This window comes from Choloepus didactylus, chromosome 2, assembly GCF_015220235.1.
Source record: "Choloepus didactylus isolate mChoDid1 chromosome 2, mChoDid1.pri, whole genome shotgun sequence".
NCBI classification, from domain to species: domain Eukaryota; kingdom Metazoa; phylum Chordata; class Mammalia; order Pilosa; family Megalonychidae; genus Choloepus; species Choloepus didactylus.
In genome coordinates, this window is record NC_051308.1 from 141,744,382 (window position 1) to 141,765,256 (window position 20,875).

Genomic DNA, 20,875 nt, shown 5'->3' on the forward strand with positions numbered 1-20,875 from the left:
CAAGAGGATGCCTTCACTGAAGAAAGGCCGATGGCATCCAGAACACCTCTGTCAGCTGGGAAGGCCCATGGCTGGCATCTGTTGGTCCTTTGCTCCTGGGTGCTTGTTTAAAAATGGCTTTCTCCAAAATGTCTGTGGGCTTCTGTCTCTCTTAGCTTCTCTCAGCTTCTCTCTCTCAGCTCCTGTGCATCTTGTTCTCCCAGGGTGTTTCTCTCCAAGTATCTTCTCTTAGTTTCTCCAGGGCAAACTCTCGGCTTCATCTCTTAGCTTAGCATCTACAAATGTCTTTCTCTCTGCCATCTCCAAGCATCTTCAAGCATCTGAGTCTATGTGGGCTCTCAGCTCTCTTAATGGACTCCAGTGAACTAATCACTGGATGGGTGGGGTCCATGGAAGATCCATGGAAATGATCTAATCAAAAGGTCTCACCTACAGTTGGGTGAGTCACAGCTCCATGGAATCAACCTATTCAAATGGTTCCACCCAATCTGGCTCTTCTCGGGTCCATAACCATTTCAAACCAGCACACATGCTGAGCAAAAACAGATTTAGACACAAGAATATACACTAGATGATTAAATTGAAATAAAATTCTAGAAAAGGCAAAACTAATCAGTAATACAAGCAAACCTTTGATTGTCTGTGGCTGGGGAATGTGGATGGAGGTTGACTGTAAAAGAATACCAAAGAACTTTCTGAAGGGATGAAATTTTCTACATCGTGTTTATGTGGTTATATGATTGTATGCATTTATTAGAACTCATTGAACTCTACACTTAAAATGGGTACATTTTATTGTATGCAAAATTGTAACTCAATAAAGTTAACTTTCTAAAGACTAAAGATTGAGAACATAGTAAGTAACAGCATGTCTCACAAGGTTTTCCTCAGAGCTTTGGTTCTGGCTCTGAATTCTTTGGACTAATGTTAAGGATGTTCTGTTAGCCTGTTCTTTTAAAAAAAAATGAGTTTATTTCATATTAAAATTTTCAAAAAACACACTATTTCTCTTTGTAAACATTTTTCTCTTAATTATTCAAACACACTGATTTAAAAGTTGTTAGAAGAGAAAATATTAAGTCATCGTCCATGTTTAAAAAAAGTTAATATACATTAATTCTACAGTATAGTAGAAAACTAAATCATAAAAACATTTAGAGAAAAAAGCTGTACTTGACTTTCAAAATGCTTTAAACTTAAGTGATATTTACTAAGAAATAAATGCTGCATACCACAATAATAAGGATATTCTCAAAATTTAGCTAATTGCTTTGCAAATGAATCAACCAACACAAGAGAAAACAGAAGAATTTGCTTTCAAATACATATTAACTCCTTAATTTTCCTGATAAAAGATGATCAGAATGAAAATTTAGTACATTACAACTAAAAATATAAATTTCTGATATTTAATATAAGATAGCATTATTTTCACCCCACAACTAATCTGTGATCATTCAGACACAAAATTTTAAGAAAAATTGTGACTTCATGCCACATTGACCGGAATTTCAATGTGTAATAAAAAGCCACAACTTTACATAAAAATATACCATCAGATAATTATATCTAAGGTTAGGTGTTGAATCATTGTTATGTGATGACAATAAATAAACCACGTCAGTGATGTTTTAAAATTCTCTGCTTAGCAGGACATGTGTCAAATGCTGTCCCATGCAAAGGTGGTACAAGGTTGCCCGTAGCTGTAGTGAAGGATCAAAACCTAGAATCTCCCTTAGGGTTTCTGTCTTTCATAACATACTTTTTGCCAGAGCTTATTTGAGAGTCTCAAATTGGACCACTGTTTGGGGTTGAGTTTTCTTATTAAGAGTGTGGGACATAAGAACCTTTGAAACTTAATCTGTGAACTGAAAATTTAACAATAAAAACAGCTGCTTGTGCTTCCTTTTGGAAGAGGTATTGCTTCAAATGTTTGCAAGTGGTTATTTGGAATGAGACACACATTCCCCCTCCCCATAGAAACCATTATTAAAAAATTTCAAAAAAATTAATTGAACCTTTGAACTTCTGTAGTGACTCATTAAAAACTGATAATCAAGCCAGAAAATTGTATATAATAATGTCTCTAGTAAATATTTTGAAGCTTCAAAAAAAAAAAAAGATAGCATTATTTACTTTTAACACAAAAGTTCAAGCATTTTCCAAAATCACAATGCTTTGTTATTCCAGGGGAAAAAAAAAATAGAAAACACATTTAATCTAAATGTTTTACAGAAACCTGGAATATTTACATACTTCATAACACTGTAAAAGTCTTTGGTGGTGACATATGGATTAAGTTCCTTGAAAACACTTTAACAATTTTGTTCTATCATTCAGTGTAGTAAAGTATTTACAATTAAAATGCTGGTTGTATCTTTTTCTAGCCAAAATCTACAAATATAATAGTGAAGTATGTGGAAGGGATCTTATGCAGAACTTAAATGTTGTTTCCATAACTACTTACTTAGCAAAAAGGTTAGCCTGTTCTTTACACATCCTATCCTTCCTATGATTCCATCTCCCACCTTGAATTCTTTGAATATGACCCCTGCTTCTAATCTCTTTAGAGCTCTCACAACCAAGCCCCATTTATAGTTCTAGACACATGACCCTTTCTTTCCTTACCTCATAATTATTGTAATAGCTGTAATACATTGAAACAGATTCAACAAACATTATTTATTAACTACGCTTGGCTAAATACCATGTTTACAGAGAATTCCTATCCCAGAAGGAACAAAATCTAACTTACTAAATTTAGCAATTCCTACCTCCAATTGAATATTCACCAACACAAATAATATAGTACCATGAATATAAGGATAAATATTTTAATAGTGAAAAATATTATAATTGGAAAAATTATTTTATGTATTTCATTTGAATTTCAGAGAGAAAAGGGAAAATATATCTTTTCTTGTCACATATTGATCAGAGGATCAAACTTTGAGAAAAAAATCATAGACTTCTATGTATCTCACCCTTGTAAATCTACACTAGCAAAAGAATCCTAACATGAAATCACAAAACAGCATTTTAGAGCTGAAAGATGCTTTAGAAATCAATTGGTACAACCTCTTCACTTTCAAAATGAAGAAAATAGTGACCAGAGAAGTTAGATACTTGCCCAAGGTCACATAACTACTAACTGGAAATAACAGGTTATATAGTTAAATATCAAATTCCCTAGTTCCCAATACTTATTCTACTATTGAATTTCAGAGGACATCCTGGTGGCTTTTATCTCTGTATTGAAGGAGAGTGAGATGTCAGCATCAGGTATCTGATTCTCCTGGAAAATATCAAACACTGATTTCAAATCTGTCATAAAAACAGTGCTCTAAATGCAAATTTAAAGGTCAGATAAAGGTCAGATACTAACCCAGGTATACTATATTTACAATTTTGCTTTTTCATTTCTAAGCTTATACAACATCAATACATTCACCTTGATAATACAGTTCTTATTAATGCTGTTAGTATCTTACACTTTATGTTAAAAAAAAAACTCGGAAAGTAAAATATATGCAAATAAATGATCATTCATAACAGATCACTTGTAAAGAAATACAATTTAATTTACCACTTGCTGTACCTAAGGGCAGAAGAAAACCAAAATGAAAAAAGTAAAAACACTAGTATTTGCAAGAATATACAAATACATGGTTTGGTTTTGGAATACAATATAGGTGAAATGAAGTATTTTCACTTAATGCAAACCATAAATACACAGCAAATCCATAAATATGAAATCTATCACAAAAGAAATATTTCTCTTCTACAATTTATAAGATATTAACATTATTTCTTCATTTGAAAATCTACACTATATTCCCACTGTAACTGAAAACAAACCTTAAACAACTTTGTGTTTAACATTTACTTTCAGCCCATTCTACATTTTTTTCTTTTGCCACCTAATTCTCCTTTTATCTTTTCATGTGTTGTCAGTCCTCTCATTTCCATACTGTTCTTTGGTTTCATAAAAATTTCCTAAGAAACTTAGATGCCAGTAATCAACAATAACCTGTAGTAGCTTCTTTCACATGTAGCCTTGTTCACTTTACAGTTAAAAAACCTCATGAGTCAGTCAACAAATTACTGCCCAAGTTCTTTTAAGGACTTGTTTACTAAACTCCATGACCCAATTTGGGATTCAGTGAGGTGCTGAGATTTATAACAGAGCCAGAAAAGTCAGGAGTGCTTAAAAGCCCCACTTCAATCTTAACAACTAAGACCTTAAAAATGCACTCTTCCTGATTAAGGTAAATGACATTATTTCATTCTGATGGCTTTTCTTTTTTTTGTTTGTTCTGTTTGTTTTTTAAAAGAATGTTTACTTTATTTACTTATAAAAGTAGTATATTCTTGGTGATACAAAAATAGAAAACTTAAAATTACAATAAGTAAAAATTTCAACCATAATTCCACCACCCAAAGACATACAATGACACTGTGCTATACATTCTGTCAGTAATATTTCTTTACTTATTTCAATTTATATAAATCCATAAAGCCACAGGATTTCAATAGCAAAGGGAGAATAAAGTACCTAGATCTTTGTTATATTCCCAAGAAACGGGTTTTAACAACCTTTTTTGACCTCCTACTTTATATAGAAAATAAAGTCTGGTAGTCAGAGTTTCACCCTCTCCTAAAAAAAAAAAAAAAATCTTCCTTAAGGAAAAAAAAATGGAATTTCAAAAGAACAGTAAACACAGTAAAATACCCTAGAATATAACATCCGTAATTCCACCATCCAAAATAAACTGTCAATCTTACCTTTCCTTTAAGGAATAAAACATTACAGCTAGTCAAAGTGTCCTTAAATTCATCAAAGTCATATTCCTCTCCTCTTCCTCTACAGGAAACCATTATCTTGAGATTGGAATATATACTTGTAATCCACCTTTAAGATTTTTATAAACCTATACAGATATCCTCATAAATTATACTTTTATATACTGACATAGCACCAAACTGTATATATTATTTGGCATCTTGCTTACTTTCTTAAGCATGATTTTAAGATCTATGTTGATAAACATCCCTGGTTCATTGTTTTTAACAGCTCTGTAATAGCACTTCAAATGAGTGGACCTTTTATTCATTCATTCTCCTACTGTTGAAACATTTAGGATCCTTTTCTTTTTTTTTTTTTTAATTTTATTTTGAAATAAATTCAAACTTACAGGAATAGTTGCAAAAACAATACCAAACCCATACACAGAACTCCAGTATACCCCAACCCCCCTCCCCCGATACCCCGATCCACCAACTTGAACATCCTGTCACACCACCATTGCTTTCTTTCCCTCCCTCCTTCCCACTCTATCATGCATCATCTATTGCTCTGTCTTCTGAACATATGAGAGCAAGCTGCACACATCCTTGAACAAGCAATATAATTCATATACAATTCCCATGAACAAGAACATTCTTTTATGCAATCTCATTAAGCGCAGCTAAAATGTTCAAGAAATTCAACATTGATACAAAGCTTATATTCTATATTTCCTTTTTTTTCCCTTAAGTCCCAACTGTGTCCCTTTGAGTCTCCGCTCCTCCATCCTCAGATCCAATCCAGGATCCTCCTTGGCATTTAATTGTCATTATCTATTTAGACTTTTTCTTTTTTTTTTTTTTTTCCCAATTGTGGAAACATATATACAGCCTAACTCTTCCCATTCCAACCCCTCCCTAGCATTCCATTAGTGGGATTAATCAAATTTAGAATGTTGCAATGCTATCACCTTCCCACAATCCATTACTAGAAATTTCCCTTCACCCCAAACAGCAACCTACACTCATTTCTTAACTCTCTATTGCCCCTTCCCCCACTTCTCGTAACCCATACTCTACTTTTCATCTCTATGGTCATATTCTCTGATACTTTCTTTGTGTTTACCGTGGGGCTTAAATTTAACCTCTTAAATCTATAATAATCTTGTTTTTCTTTGATACCAACTTAACTTCAACAAGACACATAAACCATGTTCCTATACTCCTCCATTCCCCCACCTTGTCAAAAATTACATATTTTACATTGAGTCCAAAACCACTGATTTGTCATTACAGTTTACGTATTTTAGGTCCTGTAGGAAGTAAATAGTGGAGTTACAAATCAAAAATACAGTCATATTGATATTTATATTTACCATGTGATCTTTAATGGAAATCTTTATTTCTTTATGTGATTTCAGTCAATCGTTCAGTGTCCCTTCCTTTCAGCCTGCTCAATTCCCTTTAGCCTTTCTCATAGGACTAATCTACTGGTGATGAAGTCCCTCAGCTTTTAACTATCTGGGAATGTTTTCATCTCCCCCTCATTTTCACCCTTCAGTTGTTTGTGAATTTTTTAAGTCTCTGATGGTTATTGACTTCTATTTGTATTCCACTGTGGTCAGAGAATATGCTTTGAATAAATTCAATTTTTTTTTAAATTTATTGAGGCTTGTTTTATGTCCCAGCCTATGGTCTATTCTGGAGAAAGATCCATGATCACTAGAGAAGAATGTGTGTCCTGGTGATTTAGGAGGTAATGTTCTATATATGCCTGTTAAATTTCTCTATATATCTCTCTCCTTTGTTTGTTTCTCTATCGGTAGGGCTCCCTTTAGTATCTGAAGTAGGGAAAGTCTTTTATTAGCAAAATCTCTCAGCATTTGTTTGTGAAAAATTTAAGCTCTCCCTCAAATCTGAAGGAGAGGTTTGCTGGATAAAGTATTCTTGGTTGGAAATTTTTCTCTCTCAGAATTTTAAAGATGTCATGCCACTGCCTTCTCACCTCCATGGTGGTCGCTGAGTAGTCACTACTTAGTTTTACATTGTTTCCTTTGTGTGTGTTGAATTGCTTTTCTCTTGCTGCTTTCAGAATTTGCTTCTTCTCTTCAGTATTTGGCAGTCTGATCAGAATATGTCTTGGAGTGGGTTTATTTGGATTTATTCTATTTGGAGTTCGCTGGGCATTTATGCTTTGTGGATTTATATTGTGTAGAAGGTTTGGGAAGCTTTCCCCAACAATTTCTTTGAATACTCTCTCTAGACCTTTACCCTTCTCTTCCCCTTTTGGGACACCAATGAGTCTTAAATTTCGATGTTTTATTTTATCTATCATATCCCTGAGATCCATTTCAATTTTTTCAATTTTTTCCCCATTCTTTCTTTTGTTCTTTCATTTTCTGTTCTGTGGTCCTCGAGGACATTGAGTCTTTGTTCACCTTCCTCCAATCCTGTATTATGTGTATCCAGAGTCTTTTTAATTTGGCCAACAGTTTCTTTTATTTCCATAAGATCTTCTATTTTTTTATTTATTCTTGCAATTTCTTCTTTATGCTCTTCTAGTATCTTCTTTATGTCCTTTATATCCTGTGCCATGCTCTTCTTCATGTCCTTTATATCCTGTGCCATGCTCTCATTGTTTGTCTGTAGTTCTTTGATTAATTGTGCCAAGTACTGTGTGTCTTCTGATGTTTTGATTTGGGTGTTTGGGTTTAGGTTCTCCATATCGTCTGGTTTTATCATATGCTTTAAGATTTTCTGTTGTTTTTGGCCTCTTGGCATTTGCTTTACTTGATAGGGTTCTTTCAGGATATAAAGAATACCTGTCTCTAATTTGTCAGATCTACAGCTTGGTGGTGTATACTTTCTCTGACTAACCAGCAGATGGCGTCCACGAGTCACCTATTCCCCTCAAGTCAGTTCTTCCCAACTTTGTCTTTGTGATGTGTGGGGATCTGATTCTTGTGAGGTTCAATTGGTGCACTAAGTTTGGGTGTGTTGTTGATGCTGTCCGCCCTGATTGTGGGGTGTGTGTCTGGGTGGTTAGGGCGGCAGGGCAGCTTTAATAGTCAAACCTCCCAGGTGTTCCCAGAGATTTAAGGCTGTTGCAAGAGTCTAAGCTTTCATTTCAGTCTTGCCACAGATTGTCTCTGCCACTGACCCACAAGTCCTTGGTATTGGTGTAGGGTCCCTGGGATTTCCAAGTGGGGCCCCCCTTCTCAGCAGTGCTCTTCCAGGACCTCTGCTGAGGAAAGGTAGTGCCACATCATAAGAGTGCGCCAGCCCTCCAGGGAAGCCCTGGGCCGCCAGGCTGTGCAGGGGCGTTCCCGGCCTGCTTTAAAGATGGTTGAATGGGGCGTGTTAATTTCCCCCTTTTTGCACAGCTCCACCTTCCCAGCTCCGGGACAATTAGCTGTGGGTGCACTAAAGGCCACTGTCCACTGCCGATATTGTGGCATGTGTGCGGTGCTGTGGGAATCACTCCATGTCACACTGGGACCCTTGGCCCAGCTCTGGGCTATAGCTCCGGCCTGGGCAGGAGCATCTCCAGCCCACCAGGGAGATGGCTGCAAGGTGCGCAGTTTCTTTCTCCTTTTGGCTCCCCTCTGCCCCCAGCCCCAGGTCAATCAGCAATGGGCTATCCTCCACGCCAGACACCGAGACGTTGGCCCAGCCCGCTCCTGTCATGCTTCACTGAGCGGTTCTCACCGTCGTAACCACAGCTGCTCCTGGTTTTTTTTTTTTTTTTTAAAAGAACTAGTCCGTCTCCAAACACCAACCCACGGTTTCCCCACACCACAGCGTGGCCGTGGGACTTTCAGCTGGCTCACTCACTCATTTCAGAATGCAGACTCCTAATTTCACCAAAAGCACGGTCCTTGTTGATTTGGCAGACCTTGTCTGGCTGGTACATAGCTGGAACTGGTGTTCTGGGTCACTTTCTGGCTTTTATCTAGTATTTTTCATGGAGGTGTTTTTTTGCCCTGTCTCACCTAGCCGCCACCTTAGGTTCTCAGATCCTTTTCTTTAATAAAAAAAATAACATCTTAAAAATTTTAGACAATTAGCTTCTAAATGTTATAAAAGCCACAAGTATTTTTAAGTTATTTTTCTAAATGTAAAATTTTATGATTCCTCGGGTCCCTTCTAGTTCTAACACAGACACAATGATTCTATTAATGTAATCTCAATTTTTATCTAAGTTTCACCTGAATTTTTAAATTATAAATTTCTGAATATCTATATATGTAACTATTATAAATTATATATCTGTATAATAATAAAATGACAACATATAATTGTAATATTTGTGTGTTTAAGTGTATGTATGTGTGTACTATTCTTTTGATACAGCAAACATACTGCTGGTATTGCTAAAAGTCCTTTACAGCTTTGTACACTGGAATTGCAGGATTTTTGTTAATTACCCTAATAGATTTTGCACTTGCTTTTCAGTCACTACTTTTCTTCTGAATTGTTGCATCAATTGGATGTTTATAAAGTTGAGTTTTATTATTTTTAAATCCCTTCTCACCTATTGAGAGAAAAAATATATAACAAAAGTTCATTCATCTAAGTTCTGTTCATCTGGATTTGATGAGTTTGGATGATGGCTTGGTTAGAATTTACTTTTGCATTTTCTACAAAAAATATTAGTAAGATTATTTAGAATTCAAAGAAGTTTTCAGTAATCATTTAATAGTCTTAAGAAAAACTGTTTTTTTTAAACACACTAGAAGCTATAATTTAAATTCATTTGATATGCTAATTATGCTTCTTTTTATTTAAGTAGCTCCCAAAGATTGTTGCTTTACAATGCTATTAGCCAATTCTGAGTTACTGTACAGGCTTTAAATGTAAATGTATAAAAAAAATACATTAGATAACGTATGTGTATCATTAATGTACACTTTTCTACTGCCAACACCACCCCCAAATTTATCAGGATTAGTAAGTAATTAGTTGTTTATACCATCGTTAATAGCTTTAAAGGTATGCATTAACTATGTTCTGAAATATTTAAAACACCATATACTAATAATTTCTATACATCCTTTCAAAGATATAATAGGTCCTTGTACGTAAATTTGAAAATCAGTCTGCCTTACAGACTTATTTCTAATGGCTTACCAATGTAGAATAAATATCATCTTTAGTTCTAGGAAGGTGTATGGAGCCCTATTATTCTCCTGGGACAATAAAATCTGTACTTTGCTGATATATTTCCAGCCACTAAGTCCTAAGAAACTAAATGTTTAGTCAATGTTTTCAAACTGTAATGAAATTTATATTAGTTTTTAAAGACTACTAATTATCCAAGAAATTCTGCTAATCTTTTTTCCTTATTGTAAAAGCAAAAGGCTAAATTTCTAAGTTATGATTTTTAAAGTGAGCTACATTCACATTCTCCAAACACTATTTCTGAAATATACTCCCAAAGTACAATATAATAATGCACTAGTGGTTAGTGACATAATAGAGTATATATGAAATACAAGTGATAAAGTTTTACAGAAATATAAGTCCATATTATACACTAGTCAGAAACAGCTACTAGTATTTAAAAAAATTTTTTTTAGGTTTTTCTAAGTAAATGAACAGAAAAAGGAAATACATACAGAAATGCTGAGCTTAGGTGGAATTATTTGGTAATTATCTTCCATGATACCAAAATGTTAAAATTGTAACTGTAACTGTATGCTAAAAAAAATGACAAATACAATTCATCACAACTGGCTTTACTTCTGACACTGATGTTTATATATCTTTTCTAACTACCTAAGAAGTAGATATAGTGATTCAAAAAAAGTAGCAACAATATGTGGTATTTGAAATCTATATAATCCTGTGGAAAATCTAAAAATCTTATTTTTTGCATAAGTGAAAGAAATAAAAGTAGCAGGTAATTTACACTATCAGCATAATCAATTTGTTTCCATGATAAAAAAAATAAACATTAACTGCCACTAAATTGGTTAACTTTTAACTCCTCAAGAAAAGCAATATCCTGCTTGGTAAGATTTAACATTCACCTACAAGTTCCTAATACATTCTAAATTGAACAACTCTTCTTTGTTTCTCCTTTCCTTCCTTCCTGGAGGTGTCAGGTGTTTGTTTGCAGAAGATAATATCTCCTATACTAAGTTATAGTACTGTCAATTTTTAACTTGTTCTTTTACAGACTTCAGAAGTTCCAATCCTATAATCAGATAAAATCAACAGCATTCAAATATTTCTTCAACTATACAAATATAAAATTTATTTGTATATGGCATTTGTATTTGGCATTCTAATTTTTAGTTAAAAATTGTTCAGTACTGCTGTACTCTTTACGTTAAGTCAATGATTTGGAAAACGTAATGACTTTAGTAGTATATTTCTAAGATCTCCTTCCAATGTGGAGTGCCATATAAAACTGGCACTCTCCTAGCTCCACCCCTGAAGCTATTCTGCTCTATCACTTTCTGTTGTGGTCCTTTACAGCACCTGCATTTCTAAAGGCAAGAGTTAAAGATAATCTACAAAGAACAGAGGCTAGTGTAAAAGCCATGTAGAGTCTCCAAACACTAACCATTAGTAAAGTTTCAAAATTAAGGAAATTAGGGGCTGGAAGGAAAAAAAAGTATCACACAACTCTCTAGATGGCAATCAACCATCAAATGTTTAAAACACCATGTTTGCATCAGTGGTGCATATACCAAAATTGGAATGAGAGATTAGTATGGCTCCTGAGCAAGGATGACATGCAAATTCATAAAGCGTTCCATATTTTTCAGAGGTTGTTAGGGCTTCAGAGGAAGGGAAGGACGAATGGGTGAAACACAGGGAATTTTTAGGGCAGAGAAACTGTTCAGTATGATACTATAATTGTGAACACATGACATTATGCATTCATCAAAATTCACAGAACTGTATAACACAAAAAATGAATCCTAATGTAAACTAATGGGTCAATATTAGTTCATCAGTTGTAACAAATGCACTATGCTAATGCAAAATGTTAATGGGGAAACTGTGAGGGAAGAGGAGTCATATGGGAACTCTTTGTACTTTCTGATCAATTTTTCTGTAAACCTAAAACTGCTCTAAAAAAAGAGTGCATTAATTTAAGATATCTATATTTAAGACATAGTTACTATGATCAGGCACTATCATACACACTGGGTACATGTGTGATTTGGAGTTATGTCTCCAGGAAAACATGTTCGTAATCTTAATTTATTTCAGTGGGAATGAACCCGCTGCAAATAGGAGGATGTTTCGATGAGGTTACTTCAGTTAAGGTGCAGCCCAACTCAATCAGAATGGTCTTAAACCTATTACCAGCAGTGTTATAGAGAAGCCCACAGACAGAAAAGCCACAGCAAGCAGCCAGAAGCCGGAACTCAACAGAACCCTAAAGAGAAAGAAGACGCCACCATGTGCATTGCCATGTGACAGAAAAGCCAAAGACCAAGTACTGTTGACAGCCAGCCCCAAATGCCACAGTCTTTAGGGAAAAAGTATCACCTTATTAAATGCCTTGACTTTAGACTTCTCCAAGCCTCAAACATAAGACAAAAACTTCCCATTTCGTAAGCTAGCCCATTGTATGATATTTGTTTTAGCAGCACAGAAACTAAAACAGTACACAGTGATGAACAAGACAAACATAATCTGTTTTTTCATGTAGCTTACTCTCTAGCATGGAAGAAACAGAGTATTCAAATAATTCAAGAAATATTGTAAGTGGACAAACTGTTATGACAGGAAAGTATAGGGTGCAACAGGAAAACGTTATTTGGAAATTATGGTAGCTTGTGCTACACCATGTCAACTTGGTTAAGTTCAAACAATATTTCCCCAAATCCCTTTCTCTGTATAGTACCAGATTAGAATAGGCCAAAAACAAAATCTGTACAAGATTTGGAAGGCAGAAGTAAAGCAGAAGCCATTACTCTCTGAAGACTGTCAGGCTAAATGTGGTAAGACTGACACAAAGGACAGAGGTGCCAAGAAGTTCCAGTCTATCCTCCCTCTCCCCTGCTGCAGGTCAGCTCTTCTTCCTAACTGCTGACCCTACTAACCAATAGTAGTCCCAAGCCCTCAACCAGATTCTTGACTGTGGACACAGAATCAACAGTTATGCACAGATGATAGCTTTCTATCAACTTTTCTACCACCCCCGTTTCATTGTCCCACTCTGGCAGCAGGGTATGGGGTTCCTTTAAAAGCTTTGATTTGTCTACCAATACCAGTGTTTCAGGAGGACTTGTTAGTGACTTTTCTATGCTCCTCCAATATCCCTTCTTTGACCATTACTTCCCATGCTTTTTCCATAATTGTGAAAGATCTTATTCCTATTACAAATCCCATATTCCATAATATTCTGATTGAACCTTAACTAACGGTTATTGGTAATAAAATGGTTCCAGGGTAACAGAACCATAAGGATAGGAATCTGGAATCGGTTCTCTGATCTGACTAGATTTAAAGCCATTAATGACCCTATTACCAGTGGGAAAGGAGACACTTCATCATGCAGAGGCAAAAGTTACTTAAACTACAGACATCTATAACCAAGTGTCTATAGAAGATAAGGCTTTAAGACTTTGTGATGATCAAGTAGCTGCTACCACAGAATTTGGAAATAGTATAATGGTGTTCGCTAGTTGCTTTTAAGCACACTGAAAAACCTGGAGAAAAAAATAATGAACTTAAGGCCCAAATTCATAGCCCAATGTCTGGGTAAGAAAGCAGAAAGCTTCCATGGCTGGCCTAAGAAAACATCTCCTTTAGCTACAAAGTCAACATTTCTGAAAATCAAATCCAAAGTCTGATCCTGGGGTAGGCTTAAATATAAAGGAAATTGAACCTACAATTTTGCAGGATCTCAAGAGAGTTTCTCTATATTTTTAAAATCTCTGTATCCTAGCAAATGACCAGACATCAGAATATGCCTGAAGATTACCCTAGGCTGAATAATGGCTCCACAAAATATCAGGTTTGATACAGTAATGAATTTGGCCTCCAAAAAGAGGTCTGTCCTAGCTCCAGTCCCCTGGAGGTAACCTCTAAATCCCTGGAATTTCCTGACAGGAGTCTTCTGTTATTCATGGTGGGCCCAGCACCACACCTGGTTCATAAGCTAAGGAGATGAGAAGTTCAGCCAGCCACAAATGTAGTCTTAGAGTGGTCCTAAATCTTAAGGGCTGGTCACATCAGAAAGACCAATCATGTCATTAGGGGGCTGGGGCTTTGAGCAGTCAGGTTAGCCAGACCTCCCAGACCTCTGGGAGGGGAGAAGGCTGGGGACTGAGTTCAACCACACGGGCACTGATGTCATCAATCATGCCTACGTAATGAGACTCCAGATAAATTTTGGAAGCTCCCTTGAGCTTTGACTATCCTGAGTCAAAGCTACTAAGTTTGTGGTAACTTGTTACAGCAGCCACAGGAAACTAATACAACAATCTTTTCTTTTTTCTTCTTATTCTTTAAGTGTTCTCTATGTTTACTCAGGCAGGAAGCATTTAAATATTTCAATTGCAATACTTAAAAAATTATTCATAACAAGTTTATTGGGAAAACTTGGTTATACTGAAGAGTGTGTATAGCAATATAGTATATGCTCAGCAAATACTTGTAAAACAGATACCAGAATCATTAACAAAACAACAAAAGAAGGATACCAGATGCTCTAGTGGTCTTCTCTCATAGAAAACTCAAAGCCCATCTCTACGTTCACAAAACTAAATGGTTAGAAGTATGTATTCTAAAAGGCAAAAAGCACTGGTGTCACACTGAACATAGATTCAAATACCAATTGTATAAATTATTACCTATGCAATTTAACTACTTTATATATAATTTACGTACCTGTTTAAATAGTAACATTTTTATAGGAAAGGGAAAGACTTGACCAAAGTAATTCTTCTACTATTGCTTATTTTATTTAGAAAGCATAAATTTCTTTGTTATTTTAAAGGACATAAAAGGCAAAAGAAAGTAGAGACTGTCACATTTTTGTTAGTATCTTTGATTTCATGGCCTAAAATATTAATAACAGACAGACATAAAAGTTTATAAGCTAAGAAATATTCCCAATTTTAAGTTATTTGTCCATACCAACTAGTCTCAAGTAGACTTTTAAACATGATTTATTGCCCAGCTTCAGATATACTACATGTCAAAACACACCATCTGAAATTTATCTATATGCAAAAGTCATATGTAATATAATAATTTTATAAGATAGTTTTGATACCCAGGCACTAACATCAATAAAAAGGTTCCAGCACCTTTTCCTGATTTTTCAGATAAGTATTAGAGTATATAAGGGTAAGCAAGAATATGTTTAGCTATTTAATTCAGCCTGAGGGTAAACCTGAAAGGTGCAGGTCCTTAAAATTATTTTGCATCATAGCATTCACAAATGATAAAAATTTTAGAAAAATGAGTTTATTAATGAAAATAATTAACTGAAACTTAACTAAACATATAGATGAGCTAGTTTTTATAGATTTTAAAATCCTAGCTATTCAATTTGCTTAGGTAATTAAGGAAAGATTATCACTCTCCCCTAAGGACAGGATTCCAATTTTAGAATTCAAATGCCATGTAGTTTTGTTTTAGGCACCACTTTTTCTAAACATGAATTGTAGACTTTCTCAGGTAAGCCTACAGTCTTAGAAGTTTATATATACAATGGCTTATAAATGATATAGAATGTAAGTCTACCTTACTTGTGGTTTTTCAATGTTTATTGCTCAATCTTCATGTCCCTTTTATCAAACTGATACAAACAGGCTTCAGATTCTTCCAACTCTAATTTATCCTCCATATAACAAATATCTTAATAAAATAAAATCACATTCTTTCCGTTTGTAAAGGGAAAATCACATTCCGTCCCTACTGCAAAGAAGATATAATCCAAACTCCTTCACAGAGGATAACCCCTCATAATCTGGCCCCAACCTAAATTTCCTGTCATAAAATATTACCTGTCTCAAACACTTATAATTTCATGCAGTTTCTGAACAAATATCCCTCTTCTTAATTCTTTCCCCCTCTCTGTCTATAGAACTCTGTGTATCCAAAAGGACTCAATACAGGTTTTCCCTCAGTAAAGTTTTCCTATTTCTTCCAAACAGACTGACTCCTTCCCTCCACTATGTTCCTATACCATTTTTTACATATCTTTATAATAGCACTCATAAATTTTATCAAAATAATGTGTTTACATATAACATTTCCTACTTATATTCATTATTGTATTCTCAGCAACTCCTAACTAGTGCCTATCACATACTAGGCACTTACTATGTTGGATTTATAAAAGAATAAATAAATTCTATGATATATAAATCTTCAGAAGGGAGGAATGCTCTCTTCTTGAATTGTCTCCCTGTATTGTACATAAAAGACAGATGCATGCCCAAACAGGTTCTCATTAAATGTTTTCTGATAATGGTAACTTCACAAGAAGAAGTTAAAACAGTAAAAGAACATTTACTTAGCACACAAAGAATGTCGGGCATTGTGCTAGGTGCTTTACAGGCATTATCTTATTAAATCTCATTTAATCTGTAAAGTCAGGTTCTAAGATGCCAAGTGTGTAATTTACTGTTGGACATTGAATCATGTCGCCCACAAAAGCCATGATCAAGTCCCAACCCCTGGTCCTGTGGGTGTGAACCCATTTGTAAACAGGACCTTTGAAACTGTTGTTAATGTGTGCTCAAACTGAATGAGGGCAGTTCCAATATGGCCACAGTTCTTATAAGCAAAGAAATTGGACGCAGAAGCAGCAGTCAGGGGGGAGCAGCCAGAAACAGAAGTAAGCAGAACCTAGAAGATGAAGGAGAAGAGGCTACCATGTTCACTGCCATGTGGCAGCAAAGCCAAGGAACCCCAAAGACTACCAACCAGCCAGAAGATACCAACCCTGGGTGGAAACAAGCCTTCTAGCCTTAAACAAATCCATTGCATGGTGTATTTTTTTAGTAGGCTGGAAACCAAAACACTTGCTTAGCATATGTCAGAGCTCAGATGTGAACCAAGATTTCTCTCACTCAAAGTCCATGGTCTTTGCTGTAAAGACTAAAGTGTTTAAGTGTGTCTAAGTATTAGAGGAGCGGTAACCATAATGGATGAGGGTATAGCTCTGGAATCAAGATCTGGCTCCATCAAGTCATAACTGGGGCAAATTACTTAACCTCTCTGTCCCTACTTTTCCTTATCTATGAAATGGTGATAATTAATAGTATTTACCATAAATGTGGTTATGAGGATTAAAGGATATAAATAGGTAAAGTGGCTATTATACTTTACTGCCTCATTCGAGTATTCATTGAATACCATTATAAGACCTAGTCACAATAAAAAATGCTACTTTGAGAAGTTTAAAATTGGCTGTATAATATAAATGATTTTTTTCAAAAATCTTTTTATCCAATTTTTACAGAACAAACTAGGCAGACAGGTGTAAAGTCACATATGCATGTGGACGCTTTCTTATTGGAATGAACTTGTTTCTTAGCATTTTTTAAATTAAATTTTATTGAGATTGTTCATATACCATACAATTATTCAAAGATCTAACGTGTACAATCAATTGCCTAGAGTACCATCATACAGCTGTGCATCCATCACAATTAATTTTTTTTCAATTTTTAGAACATTTTCATTACTCCAGAAAAGAGATAAAGACAAAAAAAGAAAACTCAACTCCTCCCATACCCCTAACCACCCCCTTAATTACTGACTCATAGTATTGGTATAGTACATTTGTTGCTGTTGATGAAAGAATGTTAAAATACTACTAACTGTAGTACAGTTTGCAATAGGTATATTTTTTCCCCTATATACCCCTCTATTATTAGCTTCTGGTTATAGTGTCATACATTTGTTCTAGTTCATGAAAGAGATTTCTAATATTTGTACAGTTAATCACGGACATTGTCCACCACAAGAGTCACTGTTTTATACATTCCCGTCTTTTAACCTCCTACTTTCCTTCTGGTGACATATGTGCCTCTAAGCTTCCCCCTTCCTCCACGTTCACACACCATTCAGCACTGTTAGTTATTCTCACAGTAAATGTGCTACCGTCACCTCTGTCCACTTCCAAACACTTTTAAGTTCAACCTAGTTGAACATTCTCCTCATAATAAGCAACTGCTCCCCATTCTTTAGCCTTGTTCTATATCTGGTAACATATTTCATGTCTATGAGTTTACATATTATATTTAGTTCATATCAGTGAGACCATGCAATATTTGTCCTTATGTGTCTGACTTATTTCACTCAATATAAGTGCCCTCAAGGATTCTTCATCAACCCGTTTTTTTCTTAAAGATGGTTTTGTTCACCCACCATACATTCTGTCCTAAGTAAACAACTGATGGTTCCCTGTATAGTCACATATTTATGTATTCACTACCATCACCACTATCTATATAAGGACATCTCCATTTCTTCCACAAAGAAGGAGGGAGAGTCAAAGAAGGTAGAGAGACAAAAGAAAAAGAAAAAGAAAAAGAAAGAAAAAAAATGACAGCTAAAAAGCAACAAAAGGGAAGATAGAATTAAACTAAAGTAGAATAAAAGAGTCAGACAACATCACCAATGCCAAGAATCCCATATCCCTCCCTTATGTCCCCCTCTTATAGGCGTTTAGCTTTGGTATATTACCTTTGTTACATTAAAGGAAGCATAATACAATGTTTCTATTAACTACAGTCTCTAGTTTGCATTGACTGTATTTTTTCCCCAGTACCACCCTCTTTTTTAACACCTTGCAAGGTTGACATTCATTTGTTCTCCCTCATGTAAAAACACATTTATACATTTTATCACAATTGGTGAACACTTTAGATTTCAGTGAGTTATAGAGTCCTAGTCTAAATTTATCTCTCCTCTTCTCTTCTGGTGTCCCACATGCTCCTAACCTTCCTCTTTCAAACACACCCACAGTCATCTTTGTTCAGTGTACTTACATTACTGTGCTACCATCACCTAAAACTGTGTTCCAAACCTCTAACTCCTGTCTTTTCCTATCTGTCTGTAGTGTACCCTTCAGTATTTCCTGTAGAGCAGGTATCTTGTTCATAAACTCTCTCATTGTCTGTTTGTCAGAGAATAGTTTAAACTCTCCCTCATATTTGAAGGACAGTTTTGCCAGATATAGGATTCTTGGTTGGCAGTCTTTCTCTTTCAGTATCTTAAATATATCACACCACTTCCTTCTTACCTCCATGATTTCTAATAAGAAATCCGCACATAGTCTTATCAAGTTTCCTTTGTATGTCACGGATCACTTTTCTCTTGCTGCTTTCAGGGATTGTCTCTTTGTCTTTAATGTCTGATAATCTGAGTATTAAGTGACTGGCATAGGTCTATTCAGATCTATTCTGTTTGGAGTATGCTGCGCTTCTTGGATTTGTAATTTTATGTCTTTCATAAGAGAAGGGAAATTTTCATTGACTATTTCCTCTCTTATTGCTTCTGCCCCTTTTTCCTTCTCTTCTCCTTTTGGGACACCCATGACCCATACATTCATGCGCTTCATGTTGTCATTTAATTCCCTGAGACGTTGCTCATATTCTTCCCTTCTTTTCCCTATCTGTTCTTTTGTGTATAGGATTTCAGATGTCTTGTTCTCCAGTTCCTCAATGTTTTCTTCTGCCTTTTGAAATCTGCTGTTGTATGTCTCCACTGTGTTTTTCATCTGTGTTGTTCCTTTCATTTCCATAGATTCTGCCAGTTGTTTTTTCAAAGTTTAGATTTCTACCTTATGTTCGTCCAGTGTTTTTTTTATATCCTTCATCTCTTTGCCATGTCTTTCCCAAACTTGTTGATTTGGTTTTTTATTTGATTTAGAGATTTCTCTGAAAGTCTTTAATAGATTGTTTCATTAAAGTGAAATAGTATCTCAGCTGTATCTTTTTTTTAATCTTCATTTTATTGAGATATATTCACATACCACGCAGTCATACAAAACAAATTGTACTTTCGATTGTTTATAGTACCATTACATAGTTGTACATTCATCACCTAAATCAATCCCTGACACCTTCATTAGCACACACACAAAAATAACAAGAATAATAATTAGAGTGAAAAAGAGCAATTGAAGTAAAAAAGAACACTGGGTACCTTTGTCTGTTTGTTTCCTTCCCCTATTTTTCTACTCATCCATCCATAAACTAGACAAAGTGGAGTGTGGTCCTTATGGCTTTCCCAATCCCACTGTCACCCCTCATAAGCTACATTTTTATACAACTGTCTTCGAGATTCATGGGTTCTGGGTTGTAGTTTGATAGTTTCAGGAATCCACCACCAGCTACCCCAATTCTTTGGAACCTAAAAAGGGTTGTCTAAAGTGTGCGTAAGAGTGCCCACCAGAGTGACCTCTCGGCTCCTTTTGGAATCTCTCTGCCACTGAAGCTTATTTCATTTCCTTTCACATCCCCCTTTTGGTCAAGAAGATGTTCTCCGTCCCACGATGCCGGGTATACACTCCTCCCCGGGAGTCATATTCCACGTTGCCAGGGAGATTCACTCCCCTGGGTGTCTGATCCCACGTAGGGGGGAGGGCAGTGATTTCACCTTTCAAGTTGGCTTAGCCAGAGAGAGAGGGCCACATCTGAGCAACAAAGAGGCATTCGGGAGGAGGCTCTTAGGCACAACAATAGGGAGGCCTAGCCTCTCCTTTGCAGCAACCGTCTTCCCAAGGGTAAAACTTATGGTAGAGGGCTCAACCCATCAACCCATCAAACCACCAGTTCCCTATGTCTGTGGTCATGTTAGTAACCATGGAGGTGGGGTAGGCAAATACCCCTGCATTCTCCACAGGCTCCTCAAGGGGGCACTACATCTTTTTTTTTCCTTGTTTTTCTTTTTTTTTTTAACTTACCCTTCTTTTTTAAATCAACTGTATGAAAAAAAAGTTAAAAAGAAAACAAACATACAATAAAAGAACATTTCAAAGAGACCATAACAAGGGAGTAAGAAAAAGACAACTAACCTAAGATAACTGCTTAACTTCCAACATGTTCCTACTTTACCCCAAGAAAGTTACCTAATATAGCAACATTTCTGTGAACTT

General features: G+C 35.5%; 1 protein-coding gene and 1 pseudogene across 1 annotated transcript in view; one reads left to right on the forward strand and one right to left on the reverse strand.

The window, feature by feature from the left end:
- SLC35A3 (solute carrier family 35 member A3) overlaps positions 1 to 20,875 on the reverse strand; it is a 78,627-nt gene that overhangs the window by 53,112 nt on the left and 4,640 nt on the right. The gene's annotated exons all lie outside the window — the stretch shown is intronic.
- Positions 11,465 to 11,558, forward strand: LOC119528311 (annotated as a pseudogene).